The sequence below is a fragment of the Aquarana catesbeiana genome, linkage group LG11, assembly GCF_042186555.1.
Source record: "Aquarana catesbeiana isolate 2022-GZ linkage group LG11, ASM4218655v1, whole genome shotgun sequence".
NCBI lineage: Eukaryota > Metazoa > Chordata > Amphibia > Anura > Ranidae > Aquarana > Aquarana catesbeiana.
In genome coordinates, this window is record NC_133334.1 from 66,134,427 (window position 1) to 66,152,250 (window position 17,824).

Here is a 17,824-nt window from a genome sequence, read left to right on the forward strand (position 1 = left end):
GCAACAATACACATGGTCTTGTTGCATCAGCAAGGTCTCTCCCAGGCAACAATTTCAAAGCAGACTGGCGTTTCAAGATGTGGTATTTAGGCTCTTTTAAAGAAGCACAAAGAAAAAGGCAACATTGAGGACCATAGATGCAGTGGTCAGCCAAGAAAACTTAATGCAACAGATTAAAGGCATCAAGGAACTAAATATTGGGACTTTAAAGGCACAACTATAATGAACTACAAAAAATATATAAAAAAGTTAAGTTTTATTAATAACATACAAAAAACACAAAGAATAAGCATGAAAATTTAAAAACACATCTGATATAGGCATACAACTCAGTTAAATACACCATTATGGATCCTATCCTGCAGTCTCCTATATAATTCTCTATAACTATATATAGACAATTAAACAATAGTTCTGAGTAAAAGAAAGGGTAGACTTCCCCTGTAGAGTTGAAAATAAGAGAGCACTGCAGGTCTGGTGTTCCAAAATGGTATAATCTCTAATTGCTCTACATGTTTCACGTTGACAGAGAATGCTTCTTCAGGAGATAGAGGTTCTATTAAAAATACATATAAACAGAAAAAACAAATGTCATAATCACAATAAATGAAAGCTATTCTCAGTATGTATACTGTAGGAAAATATGAGTAACAGCTTTGTTAGAAATTCCGCCCTCCCCAGGTGAGGCATGGCAAGGGCCCTATAAAAGATTCAGGTCTCAGATGGAAGGACAGCACAAACTAGCGGTCTAGGGCGGCCCATAGTAAAGGAAGCCTATGGAAACGTTTAATCATATAATTTAAGGTGGACAGGTAGGTGAGTGAGCTCTAAAAAGAAACCAAAAAATTACGATCGTGCATGATCATAAGTGTTTTAAACTTAAACACAAGACTGGAAGGAAAGGAAAAGGGAAAGAATCACATAACAACAAGGGGTAGGAACAAGAACAGGAAAGGGGGGGTATGGGGGGGTTGAGGAAAAAGGGGGGGGGAGGGGATAGGGAAGGGGGAAGGGGAAGGGAAAGGAGGGGAAGGGAGGGAAAAGGGGAGGAGGAGGTCTGTATTAGCAAGATTTATACCAAAAATCGCTTACCAAATAGATATGAAAAAAGAAAAAATGCTCACAATAGTGAACTTAGTCAGTAGAAAACGATCAAAGGTAAAGGTGTATCTGAAAAAGGTCGGGCGAAATATATGTCACATCAGGTAATTGTAGGTAAGAAGAGTAGCTTGTATGGGCTGCAGTTCTAGTGTATAAAGAAAACACAAACAAAAGTAACGATCAGCATAAATGGTAAGATCAGTGTTAGTTTGCATATAGGGAGATCCTGCCAGAGAGAGGCAGCCAACAGCTAAACTTACCCCACGATAGAAAACAGGAGGATCTGGGAGTGCACCGCTCTCTTAGGTTACTGCCTGTTGTATGTCTCACAACGGAGCATCAAAGCGGCCCCATATATAGGGACATCCAGACCGGGAACAGCCGGTCTAATCAACACGGCGTCTCCCGGCCCCAATGCAGGCAGCTGCGCACGCGCCGGGCGACGTCACCACTAAGCCATACGACGCAGGCGCGACAGGGATAACTCTGCGCATGCGCCGAACAGAGACGAGGCCCGGCCAGCACGCAAGCTGCAGAGGCGGGGACAATAGGAACCCGAGCGGGTCCCCAGGCCCCCGTCAATCGCCGCACATCCGGTCGGACGATCGAATCGGATGTGCGGCGCTGTGCAGTGGAAACCACCAGGAGTGGCCAGCCTAGTCCACAGGAGACCAACACTAAGGGCACAGTACCATACATCATCACAGGGGGACAGAAAAGATAAAGATAAAGATAAAGATAAAAGAAAACCGGAATATACAATTTATGTACATAATCACATATACATGATTATAGATTTAAATATAGTCCAACAATGTGTAACAAAAACATAAGTCTACCAAGATATACATCAATAATACAGAAAAGGGGAGGGGCGCCTAAAAATTGGCACATTGATCTGGGATATAAATACCAAGTAGGATCTTAATACTTTGTTATTTTTTACTAATATTAATATACACATTTTTACATATGCATATTTTTGCTTACAAACGGCGGAACCCAAAAAATCAAGTAAAAGGTATAGTAAGAAGTTGTTAAGGGGGTTACTGTAAACTCAGAGAAACGGTTTATATGAGAGGGATTCGTTCAAGCCAGGTGCTCTGATGGCTTTTAAGCGTTCAATCCATAAGGACTCTTTTTGTAAAATGAACTTATCCCATTCACCACCTCTGGGGTTTTTTGGGATGACGGCCAGGACAGTAAAGGAAATACAAGATGTATCAAACCGGTGATATAGATCAAGGTGTCTGCTCACAGGTGTGAGCATCTTCCCATTCCCGGAATAATAGACATGGTCGTTAATTCTTTGTCTAAATTGTCTGGCCGTCTTCCCCACATAGAAAACCCCACAGGTGCAGGTCATCAAGTACACCACCCCTTGTGTATGACATGTCGCTGAAAATTTTGGATAATAGGTAGCAATAGCAAAATTGGATATTCAGAAGATATCCACGAACAAAAAGAACAATTGCCGCAGGGCAATGTGCCCCTTGGTTCTCGAAGAGAGTTTGGGTCGAAAGTTTTGTGTTGGCTGGATACGAGTCGGTCCTTGAGGGACACCGTGCATCTATAAACTATCCCTGGATATGGGTTAACATATTTCTTCAGGATAGGATCCTCTGTTAAAAATGCCAATGCTTTCTAAGAATGTTATTGATGTCTTGGTAATGGGCAGAGAATCGGGTGATCAGTTTAACGGTGGGATCCTGTGATCGGGCTTTTTTAGTATAGAGTAACTCATTCCGTGATCTATTTTTAGCTTTGTTAAAGGCCTTCCGTAAAAGGGATCGACTGTATCCTCTGGCTAACAAACGCGATCTAAGCAGGTTCACCTGGTGTTGGAAATCTGTCATATGGGTGCAGTTTCGCCGGAGGCGGATGTATTGCGCATACGTTTATGCCTTTTTTGAGGGCAGGTGGGTGTGCACTTGTAGCATGTAGCAGTGTATTTCCTGCTGTTGTTTTTCGGTATAAGTTTGTTGACAAAGTGTTGTTAGCATCTTTGTATATCTCAAGATCCAAGAAACTAATACTTTTCACATCACACTGATAAGTAAATTTTAAATTGAAGCGATTTACACTTAATATCTGCATAAATTGTTGTAGGGTCTTTTGGGTACCCGTCCAAATCATAAAAATATCATCCATGTAGCGTTTCCAGATCAGAATATGATCTAAATATTCCGAAAGTTGATCTTGAGAAAACAAATGACGTTCCCACCCCCCCAGGTACAGATTGGCGTAGCCAGGGGCACAACAGGTGCCCATGGCTACGCCATGCACCTGGAGGTAGTGGGAACCCATGAATTCAAAGGTGTTATGAGTCAAGATGAAATAGAGTAACTTCAAAATAAATTCGTGGGCCGGGAGATGCCGTGTTGATTAGACCGGCTGTTCCCAGTCTGGATGTCCCTATATATGGGGCCGCTTTGATGCTCCGTTGTGAGACATACAACAGGCAGTAACCTAAGAGAGCGGTGCACTCCCAGATCCTCCTGTTTTCTATCGTGGGGTAAGTTTAGCTGTTGGCTGCCTCTCTCTGGCAGGATCTCCCTATATGCAAACTAACACTGATCTTACCATTTATGCTGATCGTTACTTTTGTTTGTGTTTTCTTTATACACTAGAACTGCAGCCCATACAAGCTACTCTTCTTACCTACAATTACCTGATGTGACATATATTTCGTCCGACCTTTTTCAGATACACCTTTACCTTTGATCGTTTTCTACTGACTAAGTTCACTATTGTGAGCATTTTTTCTTTTTTCATATCTATTTGGTAAGCGATTTTTGGTATAAATCTTGCTAATACAGACCTCTTCCTCCCCTTTTCCCTCCCTTCCCCTCCTTTCCCTTCCCCTTCCCCCTTCCCTATCCCCCCATACCCCCCCTTTCCTGTTCTTGTTCCTACCCCTTGTTGTTATGTGATTCTTTCCCTTTTCCTTTCCTTCCAGTCTTGTGTTTAAGTTTAAAACACTTATGATCATGCACGATCGTAATTTTTTGGTTTCTTTTTAGAGCTCACTCACCTACCTGTCCACCTTAAATTATATGATTAAACGTTTCCATAGGCTTCCTTTACTATGGGCCGCCCTAGACCGCTAGTTTGTGCTGTCCTTCCATCTGAGACCTGAATCTTTTATAGGGCCCTTGCCATGCCTCACCTGGGGAGGGCGGAATTTCTAACAAAGCTGTTACTCATATTTTCCTACAGTATACATACTGAGAATAGCTTTCATTTATTGTGATTATGACATTTGTTTTTTCTGTTTATATGTATTTTTAATAGAACCTCTATCTCCTGAAGAAGCATTCTCTGTCAACGTGAAACATGTAGAGCAATTAGAGATTATACCATTTTGGAACACCAGACCTGCAGTGCTCTCTTATTTTCAACTCTACAGGGGAAGTCTACCCTTTCTTTTACTCTGAACTATTGTTTAATTGTCTATATATAGTTATAGAGAATTATATAGGAGACTGCAGGATAGGATCCATAATGGTGTATTTAACTGAGTTGTATGCCTATATCAGATGTGTTTTTAAATGTTCATGCTTATTCTTTGTGTTTTTTGTATGTTATTAATAAAACTTAACTTTTTTATATATATTTTTGTAGTTCATTATAGTTGTGCCTTTAAAGTCCCAATATTTAGTTCCTTGATGCCTTTAACATATTATCGGGGACATTGGCACAAATGACTTTTAAGTACCTACAGAGTCACCCTGTATATTAGGTACTTTAGTACTAGGATCTTCCTTTTGCTATTAATGCAACAGATGAAGGACTTATCATGCGTATTTCCCTTCAACATCAAAAGATGTCCAGCAGTGCCATCAGACAGAACTGGTGGAAACCAGTCAACCCATCTACAGTCCGGAGAAATCTGTCCAGAAGTGGCCAAAAAGCCATACTTCCAACGTGGAAACAAGGCTAAGTGACTCAACTATGCATGAAAACATAGGAACTGGTGCAGAAAAATGGCAGCAGGTGCTCTGGACTGATGAGTCTAAATGTGAAATATTTGGCTTTAGCAGGAGGCAGTTTGTTTGCTGAAGGGCTGGAGAGCGCTGCAGGCAACAGTGAAGCATGGTGGCCCATGGCAGCCACTGTGCCCATCATATGCAGTCACTTGTGCCCATCATACGCAGCCACTTGTGCCCATCATATGCAGCCACTTGTGTCCCATCATATGCAGCCTCTTGTGCCCCACCATATGCAGCCACTTGTGCCCATCATATGCAGCCACTTGTGCACTATCATATGCAGCCACTTGTGCACCATCATATGCAGCCACTTGTGCCCCATCATATGCAGCCACTTGTGCCAATCAAATGCAGCCACTTGTGCCCAGTAAATGCAGCCACTTGTGCCCATCATATGCAGTCATTTGTGCCAGTCAAATGCAGCCACTTGTGCCCATCAAATGTAACCACCTTTGCCCATCATATTCAGCCGCTTGTGCCCATCAAATGCAACCACCTTTGCCCATCATATGCAGCCACTTGTGCCCATCATATGCAGTCATTTGTGCCCGTTATATGCAGCCACTTGTGCCCGTCAAATGCAGACACTTTTGCCAATCAAATACAGCCACTTGTGCCAATCAAATGCAACCACTTGTGCAAATCAAATGCAGCCACTTGTGCCCATCATATGCAGCCACTTGTGCCCATCAAATGCAGCCAGGCTCGGCTGTCCCCCCCCCCCCCCGCAGCCGGTCTGGTGGCACTTACCGCTCCTCTCTTGGAGTGATGGGGCTCTCCTCTTCAGTGAGAACCGGCGGCTCTCCTCCTCAGCGGCTCTTCTCCCTGGCGGCTCCCTTCCTCAGCGGCTCTCGTCTCTTCCTCTGTGGCTCTCGTCTCTTCCTCGGCAGCTCTCCTCCTTGGCGGGAAACAGCAGCTGCGGCTGCGGCTTTTGTGTCCGCTCGTCTTCTCTTCCGCCAAAGCGTTAGGCATCCAATAGGATCGCCTAATGATTTGGCCAATTGGGAGACAGGTCTCACTGACCTGCCTGCTGACTGGCAGGGAGGAACGTTAGTGTAAAAATAGTGAAAATCCATTCGCTATGCCACACAACAGGGTGGGATCGGGACGCAGTGCTCTGCGCCCCGAGCCCACCCTATTTTGAAGCCTATTAGAGCCTCTGGCTCTAATCACGTGCTTCAAAATACACACCCCCTGCCTATCCCCGCCATTGTATTTCATGTGTCCGGCACCCTGAAGGGGGCGGGCACATGCATAGGGAAGGCAGCGGAAGTTTTGGGGGGGCGGAAGCCCATGCGCCCACAATGCACGGGCCGCCACTGGTGGCCATACCAAATATTGATTTGCTTTGAATTTCTTTTTCGTTCATTTACTTTTGATAATTGATAAAAATAAACTTTTACCACTTCTACTTCTGAAATAAAAAGTCAAAAGAAATTGGCACACAAAGGAATAAAGTCCAAAAATAATATGAAGGTGTCCACACTGTACAAACAAATAGTCCAATGCACACTAGCGGCTGCTCTTTCTTGAGAGCTAGAATCAGCCTCTGTAAGTAATCATAAACCAGGGAGAAGAGAGAAAAATCACTATCTAAGTATAGTATATAGAGTAATCTTTAATGAGCAGTAAGTAGGAAACTCACATGAAGACAAAAAATAAAGCACTGGCTGTGTCAGGTGTCTCTGGCTGTGCCAGAGACACCTGACATCCTGACATCACACCCAGATGCTGATGCATTAGAGTGTAACAGAACCACATGGGCCAGGTTTTCCTGAGCAGTGCTTGATATTGAAGAATGCTAGATTCTTTTTCTTCATGTGAGTTGATTACTTATGCCGCGTACACACGGTCGGACTTTTCGTCTACAAAAGTCCGACAGCCTGTCCGACATACTTCCGACGTACCTTCGGCGGACTTGCGGCAGACTTTCTTACGAACGGACTTGCCTACACACGACCACACAAAAGTACGACAGCCTAGTACGCGGTGACGTACACCAAGTCCGACGAGACTATAAAACGGAAGTTCAATAGCCCGTACGACACCCTTTGGGCTCCTTCTGCTAATCTCGTGTTTATCTCGTGTTAGTAGAAGTTTGGTGAGAGACGATTCGCGCTTGTGAGACTCGTATTTTTCAGTTCGTTTTAACTGTTGTTCAGTCTGTGCTTGTGAGGTTTGTATCTGCTTTTCAGTGCGTTTGGTCAGTTGGCATTGAGAAATCTTTGTTTTATTGGCCGCTCGTTCCTGATTTTCAGGTCGTTCTTCACAGGCCTTGCTGTTCTTCAGTGCGTTCTGTTTAGTGCGTTCTGACCAGCCGACCGTTTTGAAACCATGTTACCTGTACGTACTCGTCGTCGAGCTCGTGCATTGTATGTGCTTGGTGCTGTAGTTTATTCTTCAGCCCAAGACCAGTCCATGAACAGGGCGAGGAGGAGTTCATGGACCAAGAATTGGTTGCTTCAGCGTGACCAGTTCTGTCACATGCCTTTGCTCCGTGAGATCCGTGAGAATAATCCTGAGGATTTCAGGAACTTTCTCCGGATGACGGACCCCGTTTTTGACCGTTTGTTGGCTTTGCTGACCCCCTATATCAGCAGGCAGGATACCTGCATGAGGCAAGCCATCACTCCGGAGCAGAGGCTGGTCGCTACCTTGCGGTATTTGGCCACAGGGAGAAGCCTGCAGGACCTTAAGTTCTCGACAGGCATCTCCCCCCAGGCTCTGGGGATCATTATCCCAGAGACCTGTTCTGCCATCATCCAGGTCCTGCAGAAGGACTATATTAAGGTAAGATATTTTTCTTTTATTAGCATCACATGTTCTTTTATGTAATCTTTGATAATGTAATGTATTTCTTGCTTCAAACACTACTTACCATCATTGCAATATAGTGTGAATGTCCCCTTTTTATCCTCACACATGCTGGATTTTTTTCCTGTTATTTTTTGTCATGCATGTATATTTTCCTTCAATAACCTTCCCAGCATGAAGTGATGGGAACATATCCACCTAGTCTACTCATTTTGAATGTATTTTGTTTGAGTGTATTTAGTGTGCTTATAATTAGCAATTAGCTAGATTTCCCAACCCCCCCACCCACCCCCACCTAAACTCAGTCCAAATAGTGTGCTGCTAATTAGCAATTATCTTGATTTCCCAACCCCCCCACCCACCCCCACCTAAACTCACTCCAAATAGTGTGCTGCTAATTAGCAATTATCTAGATTTCCCAACCCCCCCACCCACCCCCACCTAAACTCACTCCAAATAGTGTGCTGCTAATTAGCAATTATCTAGATTTCCCAACCCCCCCACCCACCCCCACCTAAACTCACTCCAAATAGTGTGCTGCTAATTAGCAATTATCTAGATTTCCCAACCCCCCCACCCACCCCCACCTAAACTCACTCCAAATAGTGTGCTGCTAATTAGCAATTATCTAGATTTCCCAACCCCCCCACCCACCCCCACCTAAACTCACTCCAAATAGTGTGCTGCTAATTAGCAATTATCTAGATTTCACAACCCCCCCACCCCCACCCCCACCTAAACTCACTCCAAATAGTGTGCTGCTAATTAGCAATTATCTAGATTTCACAACCCCCCCACCCACCCCCACCTAAACTCACTCCAAATAGTGTGCTGCTAATTAGCAATTATCTAGATTTCACAACCCCCCCCCCCACCCTCGTAAAAATTTGCTTGAATGTTCTGTGGTGTTGATTTGTCTAAAGCAAATATATGTTGCAGTTTGCAAAATGCATGTGCACTCTACAAGTGCATTTGTTCCAGTGCTTTAGTAAATGAGCAGAAGCTCTGCTGATTTCCATCATCAAATCATATGCAAGCCTCAAAGTGTTTTCATTAATTGCCCTTGCCTGTGATTGTGTACTCCTTGCAACATGAATGCCTTTTTACATTACCTCATTTACTGGTTAGCAACTGCACCTGCAGAGTGCGACAACTGCAGTCTTGTAGCCTTTTTAGTCCCTAAATTCCTGCGTGTCCTAAAAGTAATCTTTTTTAGGGATTTCACAACCCCCTAAAATGTAATCAATGTTCCATCAGAGGGGGTGAGCAATCTGATAAGTGTGCCTTTCCATATTAGTTATTCCAGAAGAATTAAATTATTTAATGTTATACTGATGCTGGGGAATAATGTTTTTAATTGTCTAATTTTCTTGCAATGTTAGCTTCCAAATTAATTGATTTTGGTTTTCTTGTTTGATTCCCCAGTTTCCTTCAACGCCACAGGAATGGCAGACTGTGGCATCCCATTTTGCCAGCCGTTGGGACTTTCCCAATTGTGGAGGGGCTATAGATGGGAAACATGTCCACATTGTGCCACCACCCCATTCGGGGTCATACTATTTTAATTATAAGGGGTTCCACAGTATTGTTTTAATGGCGGTGGTGTCGGCACACTATGATTTTTTATATGTGGACGTGGGGAAGAATGGCCGGATGTCGGATGGAGGAGTATTTGCCCAGACGGAGTTCTGCCAGCGTCTCCAGAGTGGTGGCCTGGGATTGCCACCTGATGCGGATAACGTGGAAGGACTCCCCTTTGTCTTCATTGCCGATGAAGCCTTCGCTCTCAGCAAGCACCTCATGAGGCCATTCCCCCAAAGAACCCTCACCCCGGAGAGGAGGGTTTTTAATTACCGGCTGGCCAGAGCTAGAAGAGTGGTTGAGAATGCGTTTGGAATTCTGGCCAGCCGGTTCCGCCTGTTTCAAACAGCCATTAATTTGGCGGAATACAAACTTAATTTTATCATTTTATCGTGCTGCATTCTGCACAACTTTTTAAACAAACATTCTCCGAATTATATAGGCACAGTTGGGCCTGAGGCCGGACAAATAGATGCCAACCTTACGGGCCTGGATACTGTCCGTACTGGCTTGGCCCCCCAAAGTGCCCGTCAAGTTAGACAGCAATATGTTAATTATTTTATGGGTAGGGGGGCCATTGCAATGGGCCAGGATATATAATTTTTTACAATAAAAAAAATATTGAGGAAATCTTGCATTATATTTATTGCTTGCCTTTCTTTTGGGCTGTCTCCTAGGTTATGGTCGAGCAGTTGTAGTGCCAACTGTATTTTAATTTTAAATGTCTAAATAAGCTCCATTGCCACTGTAAACAACTTTTTTACAATTATAACCAAACTGATACTGAGCCTTGAAATAACAAACCACACATTTATTTCATTCCTATAAGGAGATGTTTTTATTAATAGTTGTTATGCATTCAGTTCTGCATTTAGTATAAAATGTTCATAGACAAAAATATAATGATATCTTAATAATGTAGAAAAATATAATTATATTTAAATATTTCTACCTAATCCACAAAAAAATATTTTTGGCTTTTTGATTTTCGCAAACAGGCTTTTTTTTTTTTTTTTTGAAAATCAAGTTTTGTTATTTTTTTTGTTTTTTTTAAATCAAGTTTTATTTTTTTTGTTTTTTTAAAATCAAGTTTTATTTTTTTTGTTTTTTTTTGAAAATCAAGTTTTGTTATTTTTTTTGTTTTTTTAAAATCAAGTTTTATTTTTTTTGGTTTTTTAAAATCAAGTTTTTTTTTTTTTGTTTTTTTTTGAAAATCAAGTTTTGTTATTTTTTTTGTTTTTTTAAAATCAAGTTTTATTTTTTTTGGTTTTTTAAAATCAAGTTTTATTTTTTTTGTTTTTTTTTTTAAATCAAGTTTTGTTATTTTTTTTGTTTTTTTAAAATCAAGTTTTATTTTTTTTGGTTTTTTAAAATCAAGTTTTATTTTTTTAGTTTTTTTTTGAAAATCAAGTTTTGTTATTTTTTTTGGTTTTTTAAAATCAAGTTTTATTTTTTTTGGTTTTTTAAAATCAAGTTTTATTTTTTTAGTTTTTTTTTGAAAATCAAGTTTTGTTATTTTTTTTGGTTTTTTAAAATCAATTTTTTTTTTTTTTTTGGGGTTTTTGAGAAAATCAAGTTTTATTTTTTTGTGGATTTTTTTAGGTATTTACGAGAAACAGCCCTCCTTTTTTAAATTAGGTTAAACAGCCATTTATGTTCAGCCAAAAAAAGAAAGAGAAGGCCCAGAATGGGGTCAGCAAAACAGGAAATGAAGGACATGATTGATGTTTTGGGGTTTAAAAAAGGGCATTTAGATTCGACCCAAAACATCAATCATGTCCTTCATTTCCTGCTGCATACGATCCAGCCGATTACGCATTTCATCGATGTCTTTATTCCAGGCCATTATTTGACCAATTAGCCGTTGGGCACTTTCAGAGGTGAAATAGTCACTTCTTGTTGTACCTAAAGTGGAATGAAACCAAAAAATGTCTTTAGAAATATGCACACATACATAGTTTACCTTACCATAATAAAGCTGTTGTCTCAGACACTGACCTGGTGGGGTGCCCATGTAGCATAATTCCTCCACATCCTCGGGGGTGGTGCTGTTGCTTGAATCAAGCACAACCAGATCCCCTAAAATAGAGTAGACAAATTACATTAAACAAAAGGCAGCCATGCATAGATTACCGTAAGCTGGTGTGTCAGACACTCACCTGGTGGGGTGCCCATGTCGCCCACCTCTCCTTCCTCCACATCCTCAGTGGGACTTGGGCTGATTTCCCAATCATGTTTGGCTTGGGGTGGACTGTCTTCTTGTTGGCTGAGTGATTTTTCCCCTATGTGAAACAAAAAATTATTAATCTACTTAGCACACAGATATTTTAGTACATAGTAATTTTCCAACATTTGTAGTGAAGTGGTTTGTGTAGAGTTCCTATTTTACCTCAATATTTAAAATTATAAAGACATATCGGATAGATAGATATCAATATCTAAAAATATAGTTAATAATCTTTTGATCTCTCTCTCTCTATATCTGGAACAAAATCTCTAAATATCTAACTAAATGTAAAGAAAAAAAATAAAGATAACTTAAAATATTCAAAAAGAATGTTTTACATTTCTATATCTATCTATCTACCTATCTCTATATTTCTCTCTCTATATATATTTCTCTCTCTCTCTCTCTCTATATATATATCTATATCTATATCTATATATATATCTATATATCTATATATCTATATATATATATCTATAGATCTATAGATATCTATAGATCTATAGATATATATATATAGATATATAGATATATATATCTATATATCTATATATCTATATATAGATATATAGATATATATCTATATAGATATATATATATATATATATCTCTATCTATCTATATATATAGATATATCTATATATATATATAGATATATATATATATAGATATCTCTATATATATATATATCTATATATATATATAGATATCTATATATATATATATCTATATATATAGATATCTATATATATATATATATATATATATCTATATATATAGATATCTATATATATATATATATATATATAGATCTATCTATAGATATGTAACGAGGTTTATTAAAAGATCGTTTAAAACGATGAACAAAAAATCGTATAGGAAGGAAAAGCACATGGAGCAGTATACAAGGTAATAAACACAAGAGAAAAACACGACAAGTACTTACTTTTTTTAAGAACTTTCCGGATACGTCGGTATTGATCCGGCTCCCTGAGTTTCAGGTCAGACCATCTTTTTCTCAGTTGATCTCTGGAGCGCTGGACCCCAAAAGATGCCTGCAAAGTGTCCACGACCTTCGCCATTATTTTGGCCTTGCGCAAATTTGGCCGTGCGTACGGCCCATACTTCCCATCATAGTCGTCTTTGTGAAGAATGGCCACCATCTCCACCATCTCTTTAAAACTCATATTAGAGGCCTTAAATCTAGGCCTCATAGATTTGGTTGACGTTCCAGCCTCCGGGCTGTCTCCACTACCTGAGGTCGTCAACATTTCAGGTGTCTCCGCCATTATTTAACTCCACTACGCGCCGTAACAAAAAATGGGCGGAGAACATGAGTTAAAATCGAACGTCAGGGGCGGGCGACGCAGGCGGAGTTTCACACATGCGTAGTGTATAAAGAGGGGCCTTGCGCACGTGTCGTACATACGTTCTGTGCGTCGAATTAGGGGGCGGAGAACATGAGTTAATTTCGAACGTCAGGGGCGGGCGACGCAGGCGGAGTTTCACACATGCGTAGTGTATAAAGAGGGGCCTTGCGCACGTGTCGTACGTACGTTCTGTGCGTCGAATTAGGGGGCGGAGAACATGAGTTAATTTCGAACGTCAGGGGCGGGCGACGCAGGCGGAGTTTTACACATGCGTAGTGTATAAAGAGGGGCCTTGCGCACGTGTCGTACGTACGTTCTGTGGTAGGTGATAGTGGACCAGGATGTTACAAAACGAAGGTAATTTTAGATATATATTTTTTGGGTTTTATGGTCATGACTTTGTAGCAAGCGGCCTATATGGCTTGATAGATTGATGAGGCCTACATAGGGAGAAGATGATGAGGGGTTAGCAGAAACCTATAATAAAAGTGTTTTTTGTCTTGTGACTTCATCTTTTCCAGATATAATGAATCCCCTATTTAAGGATCCAGAGTTCCTTACAGCTTTTATTTCGAAATATCGAGATATGAGGAATTTGTGGGAGGTGAAACACCCTCAGTATTATGCAAAGCATGTGAGGAAGTCAACGCTGGAGAGACTTCTGTCCTTTGTCCAGGCGACCATCCCGGAAGCAACAATGGAGACATTGCTCAAGAAAATTGGGGTCTTGAGGAACATGTATAAGAGGGAGCATAAGAAGATCCAGGAATCAAGGAGATCAGGAGCATCAGCAGATGATGTTTATGTACCCAGGCTGTGGTACTACAATCAACTCCGTTTTCTGGATGACCAGAATGAAGCCAGGCCATCACTTTCAACCCTTCCCTCCACCCTTCCCTCCACCCTTCCCTCCACCCCAGCAGAGGCTGATGAGGAGCAAGCTGGGTCTTCCATCCTGGATGAACCAGATATGACCATCTGGAGTCAGGTAAATTATTTTAACAAATATTTACTGTACTAATATTAATGATGTTAACTGGATGTTATAATTGTCTAAAATAATTTGTCACTCAAAATTGTGTATACATATCAATTGACAGTAGTGGCTAAATATGTTTGGCACCTGCTTGAAATAATTAGGGTGTCTGATTAGACTCTTTTATTAAAGAGATGTATTCACATTGAATTTGCTATTCATGAGAAGCAAACTGTGTGTCATTGATGAACCCAAAAAAATATACTCAAACTATTGTCCTTTTTTTATACACAGGATGAGTCCATCCAGGAAGAATGTGGGGAAAGTGGCAGGCAGGAGGAGACCGGGCCCATGGACAGCCTGGAGGAGGCCGGATTCACCATCATCCTGGAGGAGGCTGGGCCCAGTGTCAGGCAGGAGGTGGCTGCTCCCAGTGAAGTGGCTGCTCCCAGTGAGGTGGCTGCTCCCAGTGAGGTGGCTGGGCCAAGTGAGGTGGCTGGGCCCCGTAGGAGCCTGACCGAATCCCAAGTGCCTCCCCTCCACCTTCCCAAAAAAAGGGCCAGGAAGGGGATGGTCACACAGGACGCATCCCTGCGCCTCATGCAAGAGGCCACCCGTTTTTTAAGGAGCCCCCCCGAAGCGGAAGAATCCTATGGCTGCTACTTAGCCAGCAGGCTTCTTCAGATGGATTGGGAGCAGCGCCTCATTTGTGAGCGCCTATTTGGGGAAACAATCCATAAGGGGCTGCAGGGCACGCTAACACAAAACACCCAACTACATGAGGCAGCCCCCCCTCCTCCTCCTCCTCCTCCTCCTCCTCCTCCTCCTGCCACAACTGAAACACCAGAGCCACAGCCTCAAAAGAAGGCTACAGGGAAGGCTGCAGGGCAGCGTGGAGGAAAGGCTGCAGGGAAGAGAAGAAAGTGATGACCTGGGTTCAATCTGGTCTGACAGAAGACGCAGGCTGTTGTAGGACCACAGTCTGGGGACATCTAGATCATCTGCTGGTGCTGTTGATCTCTGGGATTCTTGGACCAGATTGTGCTCCCTCTTATATGGACTCCGCAAGATCCCAATTTTCTTGTACACCGACTTTTTCCAGCGTTGACTTCCTCTTTATTTTATTTTGACCATGAATAAATGGATCTTTTTTGAGTTTAGCAAAAGACTTTATGTGTTTTCTTTTAAATCATTGATTTTACACACAATGTTAAATTAACAAGGGACAACAATCTCATTGAGTTTGGAAAAAACACACCAAAAATACATTACTAATGTTAATAATGTTCAAGTGGTAAGTCTTGAAAATAAAAAAATTTACATAACCAAAAACGGTGCTTTGGGTTAACTTTATCTAAAAACTAAAAAATAATCACTATAAAAAAAAAAAAGAATAATGGGTTCTTTGTGGTAACTTTACAAACCTAAAAAAAAAAAAAAAAAAGGGGAAAAAGTATTATTAGTATGGAAACATTGTTTTTAAAATGCATACTATATCATTCATGAGATCAAAGAGAAAAAGAATCCAGAAATCAGTTTGGGAGAACTCTGATTATGAACAGCAAAACACCTTCGTTCTTTAGAGCATTCGTAAAGAAGAAATAAAATGCGCTGCATTCAACGATCACAGATTTTGCAGCGTGATGAATGTGCTACCTACAATACGAACACTAGTTTTACTAGACCGAGTGCTTCCGTTTAGTTTTTGCTTATGAGCATGCGTCGTTTTTTTGTCCGTCGGACTAGCATACAGACGAGCGGACTTCGGGGTCCGTCGTAGTTACGACGTAAAGATTTGATGCATGTTTCAAATCTAAAGTCCGTCGGATTTGAGGCTAAAAAAGTACGTTGAAAGTCCGGAGAAGCCCACACACGATCGGATTACCAGCCAGCTTTAGTCCGTCAGCGTCCGTTGGACTTTTGTAGACGAAAAGTCCGACCGTGTGTACGCGGCATTAGTGTTGATTAAAGATTGTTCCATATACTTCACTTAGATTGCGCTTTTTATCTCTTCTCCCTTCTATTTCTGAAAGCATTATTAATTTACAGCATTTTTTCACACCTGCCTAAAACTTTTGCACAGTACTGTATATTGGTGTGCTATGGAAAGATACAGTGCCTTGCAAAAGTATTCACCCCCCTTGGCATTTTTGTTGCCTCACAACCTGGAATTAACATGGATTGCTTGAGGATTTGCATCAATTAATTTACAGAACATGCCCACAACTTTGAAGATTTTTTTTTTTTTAATTGTGAAGCAAGCAACAAATAGGATAAAACAACAGAAAAAGTCAATGTGCATAACTATTTACCCCCCTAAAGTCTATACTTTGTAGAGACACCTTTTGTGGCTATCACAGCTCCAATTCACTTTGGAAAGTCTCTATGAGCTTGCCACATCTTACCACTGGGATTTTTGCCCATTCCTCCTTGCAAAACTGCTCCAGCTCCTTCAAGTTGGATTGTTTGCACTTGTAAACAGCAATCTTTAAGTCTGACCACAGATTTTCTATTGGATTGAGGTCTGAGCTTTGAATAGGCCATTCCAACACATTTACATGTTTCCCCTTAAACCACTCAAGCGTTGCTTTAGCAGTGTGTTTGGGGTCATTATCTTGCTGGAAGGTGAACCTCCGTCCTAGCCTCAAATCACACACAGAGTGGTACAGGTTTTGCTCAAGAATATCCCTGTATTTAGTACCATCCATTTTTCCCTCAACTCTGACCAATTTCCCAGTCCTGACTGCTGAAAAGCATCCCCACAGCATGATGCTGCCACCACCATGTTTCACTGTGGGGATGGTGATCTTTGGGTGATGTGATGTGTTGGGTTTGCGCCAGACATAGCGTTTTCTTTAATGGCCAAAAAGTTCAATTTTAGTCTCATCAGACCAGAGCACCTTCCTCCACACATTTTGGGAATCTCATGCCTTTTCACAAACTCAAAACGTGCCATTTTGTTTTTTGCTGGAAGTAATGGCTTTCTTCTGGCCACTCTGCCATAAAGTCTAACTCTATGGAGTGTATGGCTTATGGCTTATGGCCGTCCTATGTACAGATACTCCAGTCTCTTCTGTGGAACACAGCAGTTTCTCCAGGGTTACCTTAGGTCTCTTAGGTCTCTGTGCTGCCTCTCTGATTAATGCCCTCCTTGCCCGTTCCGTGAGTTTTGGTGTGCAGCCATCTCTTGGCAGGTCTGCTGTTATGATAGATTTGATGGTGCTCCTAGGGATCATCAAAGATTTGGATATTTTTTTATAACCTAACCCTGATTTGTACTTCTCAACAACATTGTCCCTTATTTGTTTGGAGAGTTCCTTGGTCTTCATGGCAGTATTTTTTTAGTGGTGCCTCTTGCTTAGGTGTTGCAGCCTCTGGGGCTTTTCATAAAGGTGTGTATATGTAATGACAGATCATGTGACACTTAGATTGCACACAGGTGGACATCATTTCACTAATTATGTGACTTCTGAAGGTAATTGGTTGCACCAGAGCTTTTTATGGGCTTCATAACAAAGGGGGTAAATACAAATGCACATGCCAATTATCATATTTCTGAAAAATAGTTTTATGTATATATTTTTCTAATTTTACTTTACCAACTTAGACTATTGTGTTCTGATCCATCACATATAATTCAGATTAAAAAAAACATTGAAATAAAAGCTGTAATGTAACAAAATAGGTAAAAAGCCATGGGGGATGAATACTTTTGCAAGGCATTCATGAATGAGCAGCCTTTCCATTAAAATGTTGATTTCAA